This window comes from Scleropages formosus, chromosome 6 (genome assembly GCF_900964775.1).
Source record: "Scleropages formosus chromosome 6, fSclFor1.1, whole genome shotgun sequence".
NCBI lineage: Eukaryota > Metazoa > Chordata > Actinopteri > Osteoglossiformes > Osteoglossidae > Scleropages > Scleropages formosus.
The window spans coordinates 3,093,409-3,114,441 of NC_041811.1; the positions used below are offsets into that span (position 1 = coordinate 3,093,409).

At 46.0% G+C, this 21,033-nt stretch overlaps 1 long non-coding RNA gene across 1 annotated transcript; it reads right to left on the bottom strand.

Moving 5' to 3' along the window:
• Nucleotides 1-8,724: 8,724 nt before the first annotated feature.
• On the bottom strand, nucleotides 8,725-9,276 carry LOC108923622 (uncharacterized). Its single transcript, XR_001965239.1, has 3 exons — nucleotides 9,230-9,276; nucleotides 8,987-9,022; nucleotides 8,725-8,855 (listed from the first exon to the last, which is right to left on the bottom strand). It is a non-coding gene; the product is annotated as an uncharacterized LOC108923622 (long non-coding RNA).
• Between the last annotated feature and the right edge of the window lie 11,757 nt (nucleotides 9,277-21,033).

Here is a 21,033-nt window from a genome sequence, read left to right on the forward strand (position 1 = left end):
TTATGGTTGACAATCTGGACCAAGAACACCGCCCGCAGCTGCGGCCGATTCCTCCCTTCCTGGAGCCCACCTCAGATCGTCCTGAAGCGATGCAGTTAGACCGGGGTCAACTCGCACCAGAGGAGAGGAGACAGACTGTGGACATTACAGACCAGACTGCCTGCAATGGCCTGCTCCCCAGACACTCACCCCCATTGATAATATTACATGTGACGTCACCCGGATCCATGTAGCTGGCCCCTGTACGAACAACACAAATAAAGATAAACACATTTTTTGTTTGTGCTTTCTTTTTTTCGGATTGTGCCATTTGGAGATAATAGAGGTTGTTTACATAGCATGTGAGATCACGTGTCCCTCTACGACGCCACAAACATTCGGAATTGGGCTCATTTGTTTCTACTACATTTGTGCCATTCAAACCGGAGTTCAATCTCTTTTTCTTTCTTAAATATAAAGGATGTTACACGTGATGTCACCCAAATCCGTGAAGTTGTCCCCTACAAATAGCACAAATGAAGAAAAGCACATTTTTCATTAGTGCTACATTTGTGCCACTTTGTGCCATTCAAACCATGCTTGTACCTCATACTTTTGCTAAAATTTACTGTAACTTTGAAGCTTCCCAATCATGTAAGACCTTGTACTTTATTTGTGTAGAATAATATTTGCTTTAAGCAATTTTCCAGCAGATTTTTATTTATATCTTGACGTTTTCTGTAAAGCTGTGTGGAATTTTGTCGGTCACCCTGTAGGAGGCAATAAAACTCACTCTGAGTCAGAGCATATTTTCTCATAACACTGGCCGATGGGAGAGCCCCTAAGTGGAGGGACTCTCTTCGATCAGATCCTTGATGCTCTTTTTATTCATGCAATCATTTACATATTCAATAATGGGCATTTACATTGTATTTTTCCCAAGCTGGGCTCTGTTTTACACACGTACTCTTTCATCTAGTTTCGTGCCATGTCTTGACTTCCTCTTTTCACGTCACAGCTAGATATTTCCCCTTTTTTTCCTCAGTGTTGCCTCAACCTTAATCTCTCGTGCATGCAAAAAAGTACTCTTTTCAACTTTTCTAGGCTTAAACACATGTGTCAACATACTTTGTTTAGCAATCTGGATTACACACTTTCTGCAAGCACAGGATATATATCTTTGCAAGCAATGGTCACAACGACCCATTTACTCAATCATAGCCTCTAGCATAGTAATGCCTTTAAGTTTAATGCACTTAGTTTAACTCCACAGCTGGCATTGTTTTACAAAAAAAATACATGTACACTGCTCAAAAAAATTAAAGGAACATTTTGAAAACACATCAGATCTCAATGGGGGAAAAAAAATCATGCTGAAAATCTATACTGATATGGACTGGGTAATGTGTTAGGAACGAAAGGATGCCACATTGTTTGATGGAAATGAAAATTATCAACCTACAGAGGGCTGAATTCAAGGACACCCCGAAAATCAAAGTGAAAAAATGATGCAGCAGGCTAGTCCATTTTGCTGAAATTTCATTGCAGCAACTCAAAATGGTACTCAGTAGTTTGTATAGCCCCCACGTGCTTGTATGCATGCCTAACAACGTCGGGGCATGCTCCTAATGAGACGACAGATGATGTCCTGGGGTATTCCCTCCCAGATCTGGACCAGGGCATCACTGAGCTCCTGGACAGTCTGAGGTGCAACCTGGTGGTGTTGGATGGACCGAAACATAATGTCCCAGAGGTGTTCTATTGGATTTAGGTCAGGCGAGCGTGGGGGCCATTCAGTGGTATCAATTCCTTCATCCTCCAGGAACTGCCTGCATACTCTCGCCACATGAGGCCGGGCATTGTCGTGCACCAGGAGGAACCCAGGACCCACTGCAGCAGCGTAGGGTCTGACAATGGGCCCAAGGATTTCATCCCGATACCTAATGGCAGTCAGGGTGCCATTGTCTAACCTGTAGAGGTCTGTGTGTCCCTCCATGGATATGCCTCCCCAGACCATCACTGACCCAGCACCAAACCGGTCATGCTGAACGATGTTACAGGCAGCATAACATTCTTCACGGCTTCTCCAGACCCTTTCACGTCTGTCACATGTGCTCAGGGTGAACCTACTCTCATCTGTGAAAAGCACAGGGCGCCAGTGACGGACTTGCCAATTCTGGTGTTACACGGCAAATGCCAATCGAGCTCCACGGTGCCGGGCAGTGAGCACAGGGCCCACTAGAGGACGTCGGGCCCTCAGGCCACCCTCATGAAGTCTGTTTCTGATTGTTTGGTCAGAGACATTCACACCAGTGGCCTGCTGGAGGTCATTCTGTAGGGCTCTGGCAGTGCTCATCCTGTTCGTCTTTGCACAAAGGAGCAGATACCGCTCCTGCTGATGGGTTAAGGACCTTCTACGGCCCTGTCCAGCTCTTCTACAGTAACTGCCTGTCTCCTGGAATCTCCTCCATGCTCTTGAGACTGTGCTGGAAGACACAACAAACCCTCTGGCAATGGCACGTATTGATGTGCCATCCTGGAGAAGTTGGATTGCCTGTGCAACCTCTGTAGGGTCCAGGTATCGCCTCATGCTACCAGTAGTGACACTGACCCTAGCCAAATGCAAAACTAGTGAAAAACAGTCAGAAAAGATGAGGAGGGAAAAAATGTCAGTGGCCTCCACCTGTAAAACCATTCCTGTTTTGGGGTCGTCTCATTGTTGCCCCTCTAGTGCACCTGTTGTTAATTTCATTAACACCAAAGCAGCTGAAACTGATTAACAACCTCCTCTGCTACTTAACTGATCAAATCAATATCCCAGGAGTTTAATTGACTTGATGCTATACTCTGATTAAAAAGTGTTCCTTTCATTTCTGGAGAACACCTTAAGGGGGAAACTTTCTCAAGTTTCAAACAGAGGTCTTTAAAGCTGTTGGATTGCTAAACTGGAGGAAAACAATGCAGACAGAAGAAGAAGAAGACAGTCACAGGTCAGTATTCATCACTATTCAAATGTAAATAAGCTCCTGTAATGACTTTTATCAGCAAAATGTAAAGCGCATTAATTTATGATCCACAAGTGCATTTGCAGTAAGGATTGCTAAAGATAAAACGAATCTCAATGTAGACGAAGCAACTCGAGTTTGATGAGAAGCCCAAAGACCAACTCAGTGTCACCTGGTGTCACCTGAAAGAAACTCCAGTGAGGACGGAAATGTTCCAGTCCAGAGCCTATATGGTCTCTCTGACTGGCAGGGAGATACTGACAAAAACTGTTCATCAGAGTGAACTGAAGTTGAACTGAGTTGTGATGTTGAACTAAAAAGGGACAAAATTAAGTGATGTTTTCAGTATGCAGTAAAGAATTCAAAGTTTTCCAGGATCAGAGCACAAAAGGCAGGAGTAGGCAGGACAGGCACTCAGAACTGGAATATAAACTCCATTGGAACAAAACTTGGGAAACAGTTAGCTAATGATCCTCAAGAGAGCACAATGGAATGCCAATTAAGAATTTGTGATCTATTCATGGCCGCTTGCTCCTTTTATACCCTACTAACCACCAGACTGTGAACAGGTGCATGGGTCTGTGCTAATGGCACTGTGTTAGGAACCTGGAGAATTGGTGCCAGGAGAACAACCTCATCCTGAACATCAGCAAAAGAATGGAGTTGATAGTGGACTTCAGCCAGAAGTACGACAGGAGCTATCACCCCCTTAAAATCAATGGGCCCCAGTGGAGAAGGTGGACAGTTTCCACTACCTTGATGTTCACATCACAAAAGACCTCTAGGGTGCTGAGGAATTTTAACATCTGCACCATCAAGAGCATCTTGATGGGAAGCATCACAGCCTGATTTGGGAACAGCACCAAGCAGGTTATGCAGGCTATGCAGGCTGTCCAGAGGGTGGTGAGATCAGCTGAGTGCATCATCCACACTGAGCTCCCTGACCTGGAGTTGTCTCACTATGTGGTTTCTGCACACAGCCTTGTGTTGTACTTCACAGCGGCCTGATACAAACCAGTCTCTGCCTCCTGCCCCAGGTAACCTGCTGTGATGAACATGGACTCAGCAGCTGGTTTTATATAAATAGGCCTCAGCTAGGTGAGAAACACTCATACGTGAGGCTCAAAGTGAAGACAGCAGATACTGAAATAACTGCACATGAAACACAACCCAGACTGAAGACAGATATGTAAGAAGTTAACCAGTGAATAACCATTTATTCACTCCAATGTCTATATATGTTCTGATGTTCAGTAACTTACACTAAACTCAAAGGTCTTCACCCCATGATGGTTTCTTATTCTAGTTTTGTACACATGTACAGAGTAGCTGTGAAGAACACTGCCCTCTACTGGTTAAATGTTCAACTTTTTTTTAATAGAGTGATAAGTCCTGATGTCACTTCCTGTAAGAGCAGCCGTGTCAGCTGTTGACTTGTCTCATTCCTCTTGTCCATGGCCATCAGACTGGTGTAGTTTGTGGTGGTGTCTCTACTGGTCATTTCCTGTTAGATGTGGACTTATTTGAAAACTGAGATGTGCTGTGAACGATCACAGTGGTGTAGTCAGTCTCAGGTTTGTTCTTTTGCCTCACTGACTTAGGGCTCACCACAAGGCCATAGTCACCCTTAGGACTGATACCCAATTTCTGTGACCTGGAGAGCACTACAGTGGTGTAGCACACCTCTTTCTCAGAGTTCTGTTCCTGCTTTAGAGAAAAGAAAGTTTCAGTGTAACACCAGCCACCTGATCTCAGAAACATCCTAAGGAGTAACATCAGCAAGTCACATGATTCAGTATTTCCATTTAAAACTTACTTCTTCATTCTGAGGCTGATGTTCTCGGATCGCAGAATCTTTGAAAACAGACGTAAAGCATAAATTATCATTGAACATTTTCAGATAAATTACTGAAGACATAGTTTAAATGAAAAAACTGCACTTGTCTGACTTACAAATCTGCATTGGGTCAGTGACTTGTGCACGAGCCCTGAATAAGATTTAAAAAAAAAGAAAAAATTAGAACACAAAATACAATTAAACTGTCTTTTACTAAATTCACCAGGAAATTTTTACCTCTGATTGGTTCTGTTAATTTTTCCTAAAGAAAGAAAGAAAGCTTGTTACTGTACAGTAGTTCACACAGCTTATCCATCAAGCTATGAGTAACGTACCGTGTTTGAGATAGAGGATGACCAGGACTCCAGTAACCATTAGCACCAATAATCCCCCGATAACTGACCACATGAGCAAACCTGGAAGGCATTTGAAAAATCCAACATTATATCTGTGAAAAAACTCATTAAGCTTAATATAGTAAAGTTTTAATAAATATAGTAATATAGTAAAGACAGTAAATATAGTAAAGATTTTAAATCAACAAACAATTTTACAGTTCTTATTTTTAGTTGTAAATTAGCAGTTTAACAACAAAAAAAAGACAATTCTTTGTAATATCTCACCAGAAAAGAAAAAAATTACTGGATTTTACAGTAATGGTACAATTACAGGATTAAAGCCAGAAACTGAAGAAAGTTTAAACCACACCATACCGCTGTGTGATTTAATATTATTAGTATCACCTGCTGTTGTGGGATGGGTCACACCTGGAGAAAGACCAATAAGACCAGATTTATATGTTCTATTACGTGTACAACATGGGATGAATTACTTCAGCAGCTTCATTCATATATATTTTCCTCTTCTTTTAAACATCGAGAAAGTCTAATTTAAAGTCAAGTCTACAATAAAAAACTATTGAGAAAAAACAGTTTTAAAGTGAAACAGTTTTAAAGTAACAGTTTTAAAGTGAAAAAACAGTTTTAAAGTATCTAGTTATACACTTTTCTGTGCTGTGGTTATTTGTTATGAATTGCTCTATCTCAGCATTTACTTGTCTTTTGTCTTTGTTGCAGGCTGGAAAAGTAAAAATATTGAACAGGGCAGTGGTAAGATTGTTTTAAATTAAATTTACCAGTGGTGCTGCTCTATATGTTGCTTCTCAGCTACTCTACTGCCTCATTGTCTTGCTGTAAAAGAACCAGGAAATGGTTTGCTACCCTGCAGAGGGATCTGTGTTAACTGAAAATGGAAAGTAATACAAAAGAATTGTTTTTATACCTACTGAAAGATGTAGAAGAAAATACTGTTCAGTATACAAACTAGCAAAGGGGATTCCTGCTGACTAAGAAAGAACACAAAAGTTGCTTAAAGCGCAATGAATATCAGTCTTACTGTGCATTATGAGCGCTCAGATTACCAGAATTTGCACTGATAAGCACATGTAATGTGCACCCTGAAATTTGTATGGCCAACTTACATTCATTAAAAAAGACTTTTGGACTTTTGGTTCTTTTACAGCAAGACAATGAGGCAGTAGAGTAGCTGAGAAGCAACATATAGAGCAGCACCACTGGTAAATTTAATTTAAAACAATCTTACCACTGCCCTGTTCAATATTTTTACTTTTCCAGCCTGCAACAAAGACAAAAGACAAGTAAATGCTGAGATAGAGCAATTCATAACAAATAACCACAGCACAGAAAAGTGTATAACTAGATATAGTCTGCTAATGACCAAGTCTGTTATGTAAATGAAAACTAGTTGTCATATTAACTCAGAAGTTCAAATATCACCTAAAATGGAACTCACATAATTACAGTGCACAGTAATGGAGTTTTAGAAAACAATCATGTTTTATTTACACATACACACTTTCTGAACCGCTTGTCCCATACGGGGTCGCGGGGAGCCGGAGCCTAACCTGGCAACACAGGGCGTAAGGAGACACACCCAGGCCGGGACGCCAGTCCTTCACAAGGTACTCCAAGCAGGACTCGAACCCCAGACCCACCGGAGAGCAGGACCCGGTCCAACCCACTGCACCACCGCGCCCCCCTGTTTTATTTTCATTTGAATTTTAATACATATTTCTATTCCATTTTAGATTTATGTTTTTAAGTTATATTTTGCTTTGGGTATGAAAATTTAAAAAAGAAAAATACATAAATAACAGCATATATGTATAATGAAATGAAACTTGAGATTTAAATAAATTTTGGTTACCAGTTAAGACACCAACTTGGCTATTGTAGATTGTTTTTTATGCATACTGAGATATCATCATTAGCATCTTTCAAAGAAATACTTTATTAGCATATACTTTTCCAGACTGGAATAACATAGTGAAGTACACACACACACACACAGTCTGTCAATCCGTCGCAAGGCACCCCAAGCTGGACTCAAACCCCAGCCCCACTAGAGAGCAGGACTAGGCAAGCCTGCTGCACCACCGTGGCCCCCATAGTGAAATAGTGGTTATTCGTTTACTAAAAGGGTGATTTACTTACTGTGTACAAATATTCTGACCCTTCTGCTGCGTACTAAGGAGATCACTTCTTTTTTGTCCTGTTTCAGTTCAACAACACAACTCAGCTCAACCTCTGTCACTTCACTCTGATGGAAAGTTTTTGCCAGTATCTCCTTCCCAGTCAGAGAGGCCATACAGGCTCTGCTCCGGAACATTTCTGTCCTCACTGGAATTTCACTCTGGTCAGTGTAGAAATGACATAGAGTTCCTCTTTGGGCCTCACATCGAACTCGTGTTGACTCTTCGACACTCATGTTCATTTTATCCGTTGCAATCCTTACTACAAATGGGTCTGTGGATCATAAATAAATGTGCCTTATGTTTTGTTAATAATGTCACTAGAGAAGTTTATTCACATTTAAACAGTGATGAAGACTTACCTGTTACCGCCATCTTCTTCATCACACTTCGCTGTGAGAGATGTGTTCCTTCAGTTGAGTTCAATAAAACAGCACAGCTTAAGAACACCTTTGTTTCAGACTGCAGAGGTATTTCTCCAGAAAGTTGTTCTCCAGATAAATGAAATTGGCAGGCTTTATACAGTGTGTTATATTTCACTGTATGGAAAGGAACTTCAGAGGAGTTCATGTAGAAGAGACAGTGATCTCCATTCTGGGCTCCACAGAAAATCTTCACAGCAAATTGTTTCACTAAATTAAATTTTTGAGAGACTTCAATAATAGGTGACATGATTGTACCTGTTTCATCATTGAAAAAAGAGATTGCATCATGTTATCTGATGCTGTGCTCATTTCATCTTAACTGTATTGGTTAAACCAGTGACACTGACAGAGCTTATAACAGTAAATTATAATAGTGAATTTGTAGGTCATATTAAAATATAAAAATCAATTTAAAAAAACAAAAAATACATAGATAGCGACATACCAGCTTTTGTTTCTTCAGGTGGTAATAGGGCTACAAAATTTGTGAAATATTACTATTTCCGTAAAAAATAATGATTCAGTTATTTGTGAGCTCACGTAGCCTTTGTAAATGTAAATTAGCTATGGCAACTTTGTAGTCATTTTATAAATAGAAAAAAATTACCTCTGAGTAATAAACATGTGTATTATATAATGTTGTTTTACAAATGACCTATGAGTATAACAGAATAATATAGTTTTTAAAACAGTCTTTTTCCAGGTTTATAATTTTTTAAAGAGTAAAGACAATTTACCTTTCACCACCATTTTCTTCATCTCACTGTGCTTTGAGATACACTTTGGTCTAGAGTTCAGTCCAACAGCACAGTTTAGAAACACTTCTGTTTCAGCCCAGAGAGATATTTCTTCTACAAAATCTTTTCTAGATATATGGTAGAGACAAACTTTATATTGACTGTTATATTGCATTTTCATGAACGGAATTTCACTGGGGTGTTTGTAGAAAAGACAGTAATCTCCATTCTGGGCTTCACAGCGAATCTGTTCCTCTTCAGATATGTAGATTATTTCAGGCACTTCAATAATTGGGGTCATAACTGTATGTGTGCAGTCATCTAAACAGAAATTGCATTACATTTAAACAGAGCTCTCTCTTAAATAAATTTTTCTGTATAGATGAAATTTATTTCATTTACTCAGAAACAGTGCATGAATTTCACATGTGAATAAAAGGGATTTAAAATACCTGAAAAAGATGTCATCACTCCAAGCTGGAATAAAGCTGCAAAAAGTGGAAAGCAGCAGCTTTCATTCAATCTTCTGTTTAATTTTTTTTTACATTTCAAATATTTTCTTCCTGTTATTTATTTGCTTTTACAAGTACTTTAATTTTTTTATACAAACATACTTATTGTAATATCAGTACAAAGTCCTAAGTTAGAGTTATAAATTAATGTAAAGGGTATATAATAAAAACAGTATTACTTACTCAGTGGAAGAAGCAAAGTGAAGAGAGCCATGGTTACACTATTGAACTCTGCTAGAATGAAGACAGAGAATGAGAACAGCCAATAAGATTAATGGGCTGACATTGCTTTTAAAGTATGCAATATTTGTGAATTAACTTTTTTTTTGTTGTTTTTGTATGGCTAACAAAATATACTTAACATTTTCTTACAAAAGTAAGCAAAAAATACACACACACACACACACACACACACACACACACACACACACACACACACACACACACACACGTTTTCTGAACCGCTTGTCCCATACGGGGTCGCGGGGAACCAGAGCCTACCCGGCAACACAGGGCGTAAGGCCGGAGGGGGAGGGGACACACCCAGGACAGGACGCCAGTCCATCGCAAGGCACCCCAAGCGGGACTCGAACCCCAGACCCACCAGAAAGCAGGACTGTGGTCCAACCCACTGCGCCACTGCACCCCCTTCTGCAAAAAATACAAAACTAAAAATTTCAGTTATGTGTTATGGATTGGGGGGGGGGCGGTGGCGCAGTGGCGCAGTGGGTTGGACCGGGTCCTGCTCGCGGGTGGGTCTGGGGTTCGAGTCCCGCTTGGGGTGCCTTGCGGTGGACTGGCGTCCCGTCCTGGATGTGTCCCCTCCCCTTCTGGCCTTACGCCCTGTGTTACCGGGTAGGCTCCGGTTCCCCGTGACCCCGTATGGGACAAGCGGTTCTGAAAGCGTGTGTGTGTGTGTGTTATGGATTTTCTGTGGGATTTAATCTGTGACTTCATGTCACTCAAGGAGTTTGATTCTTTTTTAAACCATTCAAGAGTAGCTTTAGTTTTGCATTTTAGGTCATTGCCTTGCTGAAGCTCTCCAACTTTCAAGTCTTTTTCAGGCTATTCAAGATTTTATTCAAGTATCACAACATATCTTTTCTGAATTTTATGTTCTATTTTGACATTCTAAATCCCAAAAACCAGAGTTGGCGCCCGAGGTTTGGGTCGGCTAAGCACTCGGCCCCGACCACCGCCCAAATCACAACGCACCGGCCCCTTACGGGCTCTCCAGCAGGTGGTGAGCCCACCGAAGAGCGGCTCCACGTCATGGCTTTGGGTTGAGCCAGGCCAGGCCCCGTGGGCATAGACCTGGCCACCAGGCGCTCGCATGCAAGACCCCCCCAGGCCTGGCTCCAGGGTGGGGCCCCGGTGGCCCTATACCGGGTGGGGTAAACGAAAACCTCTATTTAATAGTCATCATAAGGGGCTTTTGAACCACACTTTGTCTCGTCTGTCATCCAGGACCTGTTTGCCATGGGAGACCCTACCAGGGGCATATAGCCCCAGGCAACATAGCTCCTGAGATCATTCAGGCACTCAAACCCCTCCACCACGTTAAGGTGGCAGTAGAAATGAGTTTTCTCCACAGAGTGGCTGGGTGCACCCTTAGGGATAGGGTGAGGAGCTCAGTCACCCGGGAGGAGCTCGGAGTAGAGCTGCTGCTCCTCCGCATCGAGAGAAGCCAGTTGAGGTGGCTCGGGCATCTATTCCGGATGCCTCCTGGACGCCTCCCTGGTGAGGTGTTCCGGGCATGTACCACTGGGAGGAGGCCTCGGGGCAGACCCAGGACACGTTGGAGAGACTATGTCTCCCAGCTGGCCTGGGAACGCCTTTGGGTTTCCCCAGAGGAACTGGAGGAGGTGTGCGGGGAGAGGGAAGTCTGGGGGACTCTGCTTGGACTGCTGCCCCCACGACCCGGCCCCGGACAAGCGGAGGAAGGTGGATGGATGGATGGATTTTCAATTTTGGCAAGTCTACCAGTTCCTGTCTGTGAAACATCATCACAAAATCATGCTGTCATCACCCAGTTTTTGTGGTTGATGGTGTTTTATAAATCATGAACTTTGCTCTTTTTTGCCACACAAAGCACTGGGCATTCAGACCAAAAAATTTTTGTTTTGTCAACATGACCATACAGCACAAGTTGGTAGGATTCTAGAACAACTGATAAGTGATTCAGTTATCCCTCTCTCAGTTATGACATGTTGCAAATCTTTCCTGTTGACACCTGTTTTTGTGTTTTTTCCTGACAAGTTTTCTTCTTGCTCACCTGCTCAGCTTTGGCGGAGAATTCACACACATACACACACACACACAGAGGCTGAAACCGCTTTTCGCAAGCGGTGTTGCAGCGAACCAGAGCCTAACCCGGCAACACAGGCCCTAAGGCTGGAGGGCGAGGGGACACAATCAGGACGGGACGCCAAGTCATTGCAAAGCACCCCAAGCAGGACTCTAACCTCAGACCCGGCCAGACCCACTGCACCACCGTACCCTAGGTGAGAACCTTTTCTTTGAAAATAAATCTTTTTATGTGTTCTCCATTTCCTGATAATTATTTTTACCATGTATCTTGGGAGGAGGATGTGGTGGTGTGGTTGCACAGTGGGTTTGGCCTGTGCCTGCTCTCTGGTGGGACTGGGGTTCAAACCTACACAAATAGAGAAAGTTGGAAACTGGGCTGTACTTTTTCACAGCACTGTAGACTCACACACACACTGTTTGAAACTGCTTGTCCCAAGCAGTGTCGCAGCAAAGCGGAGCCTAACCTGGCAACACAGGGCACAAGGCTGGGGAGGAGGAGGGGACAAACCCAGAACATGACACAGTCCATCGCAAGGCACCCCAAATGGGACTTGAACCCCAGACCCACCCGAGAGCAGGCACAGGCCAAACCTGCTGCACCACTGCACCCCCACTGTATAGACTCACAAACTATAAAAAGTGTCTGTACTTCTATGGTATCCGATGTAAGATTATTACATGCTTATGCACAATCTATTTCTTTAAATTCATTGTGTGAGTTCTGTGCTCCTTGTTTTATACACTTTGGTAAACAGGCAATGGCAATGTCTCAAGTGGGGTTGCGGATAGCCAGAGCCTACCCACCAATGCTGGGCGCAGGGCCGATGTGGGAGAGGACACACCCTGGGCAGGATGCTAGTCTGCCACAAGGCACCCCAAGCAGGCCTCAAACCCCAGATCCATCAGAGAGCAGGCACAGGCCAAACCCACCTGCACCACCACATCCCACCTTTGTAAAGAGGGCCAAAACCAAAATTTCATTAGTACTGTCTAGGTCCTGATGTTGTGGAATGAGGTCCCTCTGTCCCTCAAATCTACTGAATTCCTCCTAGCATTCAAGAAGGTTCTTAAAACCCCTTTCCTGAGTGATACCAGTGATACCAATATACTAGTATAAGATAAACAAGCTGTGCTTTGTGTCTGCATGAAAAGCTTGGTGTCCATTGTTGATGCACTTTTATTTACTCTGAGTTGTATATCAGTCTGGGATAGGGTGATGCACATTATATTATGGTCTTCAAAAATACTGGAAGAGCAGAATTGCTGTTTCTCTGCTTGTTCCACCATATCTTCTCAGAGATGGACAGTGTATTTCTGTTCAGCAGCACATGTCATGAACATCAGAAGTTCTTAGTCCCTCAGCGCAACCCCTTCGCTCTGTGGTTTTTGCACACAGCCCTGTATTGCAAGTCGTAAAGACCCCGTGCAAATCTTGCCTTCTGCTCCAGGTCACTTCCTGTGATGAAAACACACTCGTCTTTGCAGAAATAGACCTCATCTTGGTGAGAAACACTTGTACGTGATGCTCAGAGTGAAGACAGCAAAAACTGAAATAGTCGCAGCTAAGAATAAAGCACCAGTCCCTTTTCTTCAGCCGACCACAACTTAAGCCCTTAAGAGTATCTTTAAACATCTCACATTGTCAAGATGAAATGACATATTGGAGAGTTGTGCAATGATAAGATTGCAGTGAAACAAATGTGAAAAGGGCTGGTGAACAGTTTTGTCCACTTTCTAAAAAATAAGAAGAATGGATATAGCAAGCATATTTGTGCTTTTCATATCTAAATGTTCACCAAACACATGAATGCATGTCACAGAAATATGGATTTTATATTTTCCTACTTTTTCACATTTATTTCTTTGTTACTCAGATGAGCCCAATTTTTCCAAAAAAGCTCATAGGGGCAAAGGGTCAACCATTTGCAAATATTTCAATTTTTCTAAGGTCAAAAAAGACACACACAAACAATATGATGGTCTCAAGTGAATTTCTGACACTTTGTTTGCAGTTGTGAAAAAGGGGGGTGCGATGGTGCAGTGGGTTGGACCACAGTCCTGCTCTCTGGTGGGTTGGGGGTTCGAGTCCCCCTTGGGGTGCCTTGTGACGGACTGGTGTCCCGTCCTGGGTGTGTCCCCTCCTCCTCTGGCCTTACACCCTGTGTTACCGGGTAGGCTCCGGTTCCCTGCGACCCTGTATGGGACAAGCGGTTCTGAAAATGTGTGTGTGTGTTTGCAGTTGTGAGGCTACGTCTTCGGACGCTCACTAGCACTCTGGCTGTTGATCGCCTGACCCTTCATCTGTCCCTACGAGTTTCAGCTTTGCCTTTCACCTTCAGATGAACTTATCTGCGCTTAGTCCAATCTCCTTTGTGTCCTCTCTTTAGTTTGACAGCTGTGAGGCTCCTAAGGAATGAGTTGAAGACAATCCAGAGGTATCTCACTCAGGATGATCCAGCATTCTTTGAGCACCAGGATGACAATGTACTAGACAATGACATCCAGAAAAGCCTTAGCAGAGAAGATGACACTGGCGTTGAATATGACACTGGACATCCTGAACAAATAAACCAAGAGGATCTTGCACACAGAGCTGAGAAGAGTAAAAAGAGTAAAAATGATTCTATGATAGTATTGTCCCAGCATGAAAAACACATAAAATCAAGTTAACAAATGTAATATGAGAATGTCAAAAATGTTACAAAAGCAATAATTTATGGCAATTCATAAACAACTCCACTATTTAATTATCTAGAAAGTTCAGTAGAGACATGACTGCCACCCCTTATTCATTGATTTATAGTAGACATTTCATTTTAGTAAAGTCTTAAATACACACAATTACACTCTCTGTTGATTAAACAGTTGTATCATATGCTCAGGCCAGCCTAGAGCCTATCCAAAAAGAACAGGAAATGAGACAGGGTATACTCTGGATAGTACTCTGTCACGGTTGTGCGTAGCGCGGACGGACTCAAGTGCAGAGAGTTCGGATCGACGTGCACGGAAGCCGAATCAGAATCCATAATCGTGGTCGTGGGGCAGGCGAGGGTCAGGCGATCAGCAAACGTCGTGGAAAGGGCTAGGCAAAGAACGTGGTCAGGAAGAAACAGGCAAAGGGTCGATGTCGGAATGGGTCGTTCAGTAATATGGTTCGCAGGGAAACAAGGAGGCAAAAGCAAGGTTCCGCATCTGGGCTTCCTCGGCTTCCCTCTTTATAGTCGTTCCCATCAGGGAACGGTAGGTGTCACAGATGTGCCAGATGCGGAGAACGTGACAGTACCCCCCCCCTCCACGGGCGGCTCTGGACGCCCTGGGCCGGGAAGGAGGGCGCCCCCGGGGGCACGGAACCGGGCACTCGGGATGGTCCCTATGAAAAGCGACCACCAGGTCGGGGTCCAGGATGTCCGAGGCAGCTACCCAGGAACGCTCCTCTGGACCGTACCCCTCCCAATCGACCAGATATTGCAGTTGACCTCTCCGTCGGCGGGAGTTTAGCAGGGCTCGGACTGTGTAGACATCGTCCCCTGCGAGGGGTAGTGTCAACAGTGGCGTGGTTTCCACTGGTGGCTGGTGTAAGGACACCCCAACCGGTTTCAGGAGGGAAACATGGAATGTTGGGTGCACTCAGAGGTCAGGAGGTAACTGAAGGCGGTAGGTAACCGGCGTGACACGACGTACTACCTTGAAAGGACCTATGTAGCGGGACCCGAGTTTCTTGGAGGGGGTCTTCAGGTGAAGGTCTCGGGTGGAGAGCCAAACTCTTTGCCCAGGCAAGAACGAAAGGGTGTGCCGGTGCCGGTCAGCCTGACGTTTGTGGCGTTCCGCACTGCGGAGCAGGTGGGCCCGGACCGTCCTCCAGACGTGGGTGCTCTCCTTATGCCATGTCTCCACAGCCAGAACAGGACTTGGAGAGGTCTCACTAGGGAAAAGGACAGGTTGGTAGCCTAGCACACACTGAAAGGGCGACATACCTGTGGATGTGTGAGGCGCGGAGTTGTGGGCATACTCTGCCCAGGCCAAGTAGCGAGCCCAGTGGTGGGGTTTTTGGGAGCAGTAGGCTCGGAGAAACCGTGCAACATCCTGTTGCAAGCGTTCTACATGGCCGTTGGCTTGCGGGTGGTATCCCGATGTGAGGCTGACCGTTACTCCGAGCCGGCCCCAAAAGGCCTTCCATACCCGAGAGGTGAACTGGGGTTCTCTATCGGACACAATGTCTTCGGGGAGTCCGTAGAGTCTAAATACTTGTTCGAACAGAATCTCCGATACCTTGAGAGCGGTAGGCAGCTTTGGAAGGGGCACCAGTCTGCAAGCCTTGGAGAAACGATCTATGACGGAGAGGATCACGGTCTTACCCTCTGAGACCGGTAGGTCCACTAGGAAATCCAGCGCCACATGGGTCCATGGTCGAGTCGGCGTAGGCAAGGGTTGTAGGAGACCCGCTGCCTTTTCGGGGATGGTCCTGGTCTGAGCGCAGGTGGCACAGGCCTGGACGAAGTCCCTGACGTCATCGGACAGAGAAGGCCACCAGAACCGTCCCTGGACCAGGGAGACGGTACGTCGGATCCCGGGATGCCCGGCCTCTGGAGCCTCATGGGCCCATTTCAGCACCGTTGCGCGGAAGGAACTGGGGACATACACACGGTCAGTTGGCCTCCCGGGCGGTTCTGGCTCGCTGTCCTGGGCTTCTTGGATGTCCTGGAGGAATTGCCACTGGACCGGGCCCACCACGCATCCCTGGGGTAGGATCTCCTCTGGGTTGAGGGGCCGTGGTTCTGGGTCATGAACCCGCGATAAAGCATCCACCTTCCCATTCTTGGAACCTGGTCGATAGGTAACAGTAAAGCGGAAACGGGTGAAGAACAGGGCCCATCGGGCCTGGCGGGAGTTCAACCGTTTTGCGGTCTCTAGGTATTCCAGATTTCGGTGGTCTGTGAGTACCACGATGGGATTGACTGCACCCTCTAGCCAGTGATGCCACTCCTCAAGTGCGAGCTTGATAGCAAGGAGTTCCCGGTTCCCAATGTCGTAATTCCGTTCGGCAGGGGTCATCTTCCTGGAAAAGAAGGCACAGGGATAGAACTTGGGAGGGTCCCCTTGCCGCTGCGACAGGACTGCACCCACCCCTACCGAGGAGGCGTCGACCTCCACCACAAATGGCAAAGAAGGGTCCGGCTGTTTCAGCACTGGGGCGGAGGTGAACCGTGTTTTTAACTCCTGGAAAGCCTTCTCCGCCTCCGCCCCCCAAGGGAGTCTTCGGTCTTTGCTTGCAGTTAACGCGGTAAGGGGTGTGGCGACTGTGCTAAAATTACGTATGAACCGCCGATAGAAATTGGCGAACCCAAGGAAACGCTGGAGCGCCCTTACCGTGGTAGGTCGAGGCCAGGAGGTCACTGCACCCACCTTCCTGGGGTTCATGGAAACTCCCCCCTGGCTCAGGATGTAGCCCAGGAAGGAGATTTGGCGTTGATGGAACTCACACTTCTCTGCTTTCACATACAATCGATGTTGCAGGAGTCGTCTGAGGACCGCCCGGACCTGTTGGATGTGCTGCTCTGGGGTCTTCGAATAGATTAGGATATCGTCTAGGTAGACGATGACACAGTGATGCAGGAAATCGCCCAACACATGGTTGAGAAAGGCTTGGAAAACCGAGGGGGCATTAGCTAGGCCAAAAGGCATGACCCTGTACTCGTAGTGACCTAGTGAAGTGGAGAAGGCCGTCTTCCATTCATCCCCCTCACGGATCCGGATGAGGTTATATGCACTGCGGAGGTCTAATTTTGAGAACCAGGTTGATCCATGGATCCCATCCAGCGCCGAGGTAATCAACGGTAAGGGGTGCGGGTACTTGACCGTTATGGCATTCAACCCTCGGTAATCTATGCACGGCCTCAGTCCCCCGTCCTTCTTACCGATAAAGAAGAACCCGCCGCGGCTGGTGATGTTGACGGCCGGATCAGGCCCGCTTCGAGGGCCTCCCTGATGTACTCCTGCATGGCCCGTTATTCAGGTAACAACAGGGGATACACCCGGCCCCGAGGTGATGTGGTACCTGGCAAGAGGTCGATAGAGCAGTCCCAGGACCGGTGAGGGGGCAGTTTGGCGGCGCGGACTTTGCTGAAGACCTCTCGTAGATCCTCATAGTCCGGGGGTAGGACCGGCGGGGGAAGGCCCTCTAAACCTTCCACCGACGTTGCCCGGCAAGGAAGCGTGAGGCAGGATGCGCGACAGGCTCCCCCCCAAGAAACCAGCTCCTTGGTACTCCACTGAAAGACGGGGTCATGTCGTGCCAACCAGGGGTAACCTAAAATGACAAGGGTGTCTGGAGCTCGGATCAGAAAGAAGGTGAGTTTCTCGTGGTGACACGCGCTCGTTTCGAGCACGAGAGGTGCCGTCCGGGAATCAACCACCCCATCACCCAAGGGTTGACCATCCATGGCTTTCACACTCAGGGTGACCTCACATGTTTTAATAGGGACATGGTGCGCTTGGGCAAAGCCTACATCCATGAAACAGCCCGCGGCTCCGGAATCTATGAGGGCGTTCGTCTGCACCCGGCTGGCCCCCCAGGAAAGACTCACCGGCAGACGTAGCTGTCCCCGGTGCTCCCCTGGGCTTGGCTTCGTTTCTGCGGAGATCCCCTGAGGTGGTCGTTCGGGGCACGCCGCACGGAGATGCTCCGGGGACCCACAATAGAGACACAGTCTCCCCACCTGGCGCCGTCTCCATTCCTCTTTCTTGAGCCGGTCTTCCGCTGGGCTGGTCCCCAGGGGTTGGCGACTTCGGCCAAGATTGTCGATAGCGATGGCTGTCTCCACAAACCGGTCGAAGTCCCCCTCCTCACCCCTATATGTGAGCTCGTCCTGGATCCGGGGATTCAGCCCTTCGAAGAAGCAGGTGAGGAGGGCAGGGGAGTTCCAGCCACTCTTGGCCGCGAGGGGTCTGAACTCAAGAGCGTACTCAGCCATGCTTCTACTCCCCTGGGTGAGACGCATGAGATAATTACCCGCCGCGCGTCCCGCGTGCGGGTGGTCAAAAACCGCTTCGAACTTTTCACGGAAAATGTCATAGGCGGTTCTGGGGCGAGTGCGCCACCCAGCGGCGGCCCACGCCCAGGCTGGACCGGTTAATAACGGCAGGACAAAAGCGATCTTTGCTGCGTCCGTCTGATACATGCGCGGAGAACATTCAAAAACCAACTCGCATTGCATCAGAAAGTCCTGACATTGATCTGGCGAACCGTCATACCTCTCTGGGGTCGCGATCTTTGTGACCGTCCCCGAAGCCTCGGGGGGTGTGGGCGGGACAGGCTCAGCAGGAGTCGCGGGTGCACCCTGGAAGGCGGGGTTGAGAATACCACCGGTTTGGAGAACCTGGATTAATCCGTCGACCATTTCTTGTATGCGCTGCAATGACTGGGAATGCGTTCCCAAAAACTTGCCTTGCTTGGCGAGCGCTGCACGCAGGTGCGCATACTCTGCTGAGTCCTGGTAGCAGGCGGAACCTTCTGTCACGGTTGCGCGTAGCGCGGACGGACTCAAGTGCAGAGAGTTTGGATCGACGTGCACGGAAGCCGAATCAGAATCCATAATCGTGGTCGTGGGGCAGGCGAGGGTCAGGCGATCAGCAAACGTCGTGGAAAGGGCTAGGCAAAGAACGTGGTCAGGAAGAAACAGGCAAAGGGTCGATGTCGGAATGGGTCGTTCAGTAATATGGTTCGCAGGGAAACAAGGAGGCAAAAGCAAGGTTCCGCATCTGGGCTTCCTCGGCTTCCCTCTTTATAGTCGTTCCCATCAGGGAACGGCAGGTGTCGCAGATGTGCCAGATGCGGAGAACGTGACAGTACTCCAGCCCATTGTATGGCAATCAGACTGAGATTTACAAACTGCAGGCAATTTTCGAGTCAACAATTCACCCAAACAGTGTATCTTTAGAGAGGGGAAGGGAACTTGCAGGAACATTGGGAAAATATGCAAATTTTGAGGAGTGATTTAAAATTACACTCAGATGCTTGCTTCTTACTGAAACATTCTGCCATGGTACATACAGTAACTTAGCATAACAAAAAGTATAACAAAGACACAAACATGTACAGGTTTCCCTTATATACAGAAGGCTCCCTTTACAGTATTACAAGTAGCAAGCAAATGTAATTTATACCATTAAACTTTCATAGTAAGCTGCTCATTTGCATCAAGAACATCTCAAGATATTTAAATTCAAAATACAGCCTTCCCTTTTCAACAAGTGTACTTTGTTCTTGCTTGAAAAGCTAATTAGTAAAAGGAACTCTTCATATCCATTAATTTCAATGGGAAAATAATACACTCTGAAGCCACAGCATTCACCTGACTTGTTCACTTATCCATTGTCCAGTCCTAATTTTGGACAATTTACTTTGTTCCACACAAATAATTTTTTTCCACTTGTCCCATTTGGGGTCACGGGGAGCCAGAGCCTAACCTGGCAACAGAGGGAATAAAGCTGGAGGGGGAGGGGACACACCTAGGACAGGACGCCAGTCTGTCACAAGGCACCCCAAGTGGGACTCGAACCCCAGATCCACCAGAGAGCAGGACCCGGTCTAACCCACTGCGTCACCACGCCCTCTGTCACACAAATAATATTCTTTTTAAATCTAGACATCAGCAATATTTTTTGAATTGCCAGTTTTCACCATTCTGCACCTGATTTTTCCCTCTTCATTAGAGAGAGCAATAATACTTTCTCACTTTAAATCATAAACAAATGTTAACCTTTTTTTTTTTTTTTTTAAAGTTGCTGTTTTTACATTTTCTTAGATCTTCATGTTAATTAGCTATCAGCAGAAACTTAATTTTCATCCAGGAACAATGGAGGGATTTTGCACTGACATGTCACGTGAAGTGTATATAAAATAGACAAACTTACTGTCAGTGTATTTTCACTGGCTTCAGGAAGACAAAGACTGCATATGACATGTAAAAAAACAAATTAGGAAAGTAAAGTGAAATACAGTGCAAAACAGAGGACCAAACCACAAAGATGAATATGTAAGCAACATCGCTTAGTGTCAAAACAGAACAGAGGGTGGGTATGCAGTTCCCACAATACTGTAGGTGCAACAATCTCTCACAAAGCTGCTTGGAAGAGTTTTTAAATGTTATCTGTAGTCAGTTGTGGGGGAGAGGCAGCCACAGGGCAGGACCAAGGCAAGATGCAGCAAAACTTTTACTCACACTGTTCAGAGATATACAATATCTCTGTGACTTGTCATGTTCTCAGTACAACAGGTGTTGTGTTCTCTGTACAGGTATTCTACAATATCGCTGCAATATTTTTTCTCGATAAACCAGGGTGTGCCCCCTCCCCCTTCAGCCTTGCAACCTGTGTTGCTGAGTAGGCTCCAGCTCACCGCGCCCCTGCTCAGGACAAGCAGCTGTGAACAGTGGTCGGATCATTCATTTAGCAGACACTTTTCTCGTGATTCTTAAGTACAGTTAGTTGTTACTTTCCACCATATGAACCAATGTACATTGCACAAGTAGCTGCATGAAACTTTATCCAAATATTGATGATTCAATTCAATTCACACACACAAACATTTTCAGAACCGCTCATCCCATACGGGGTTGTGGGGAACTGGAGCCTCCCCGGCAACACAGGGCATAAGGCAGGAGGGGGCACACCCAGGA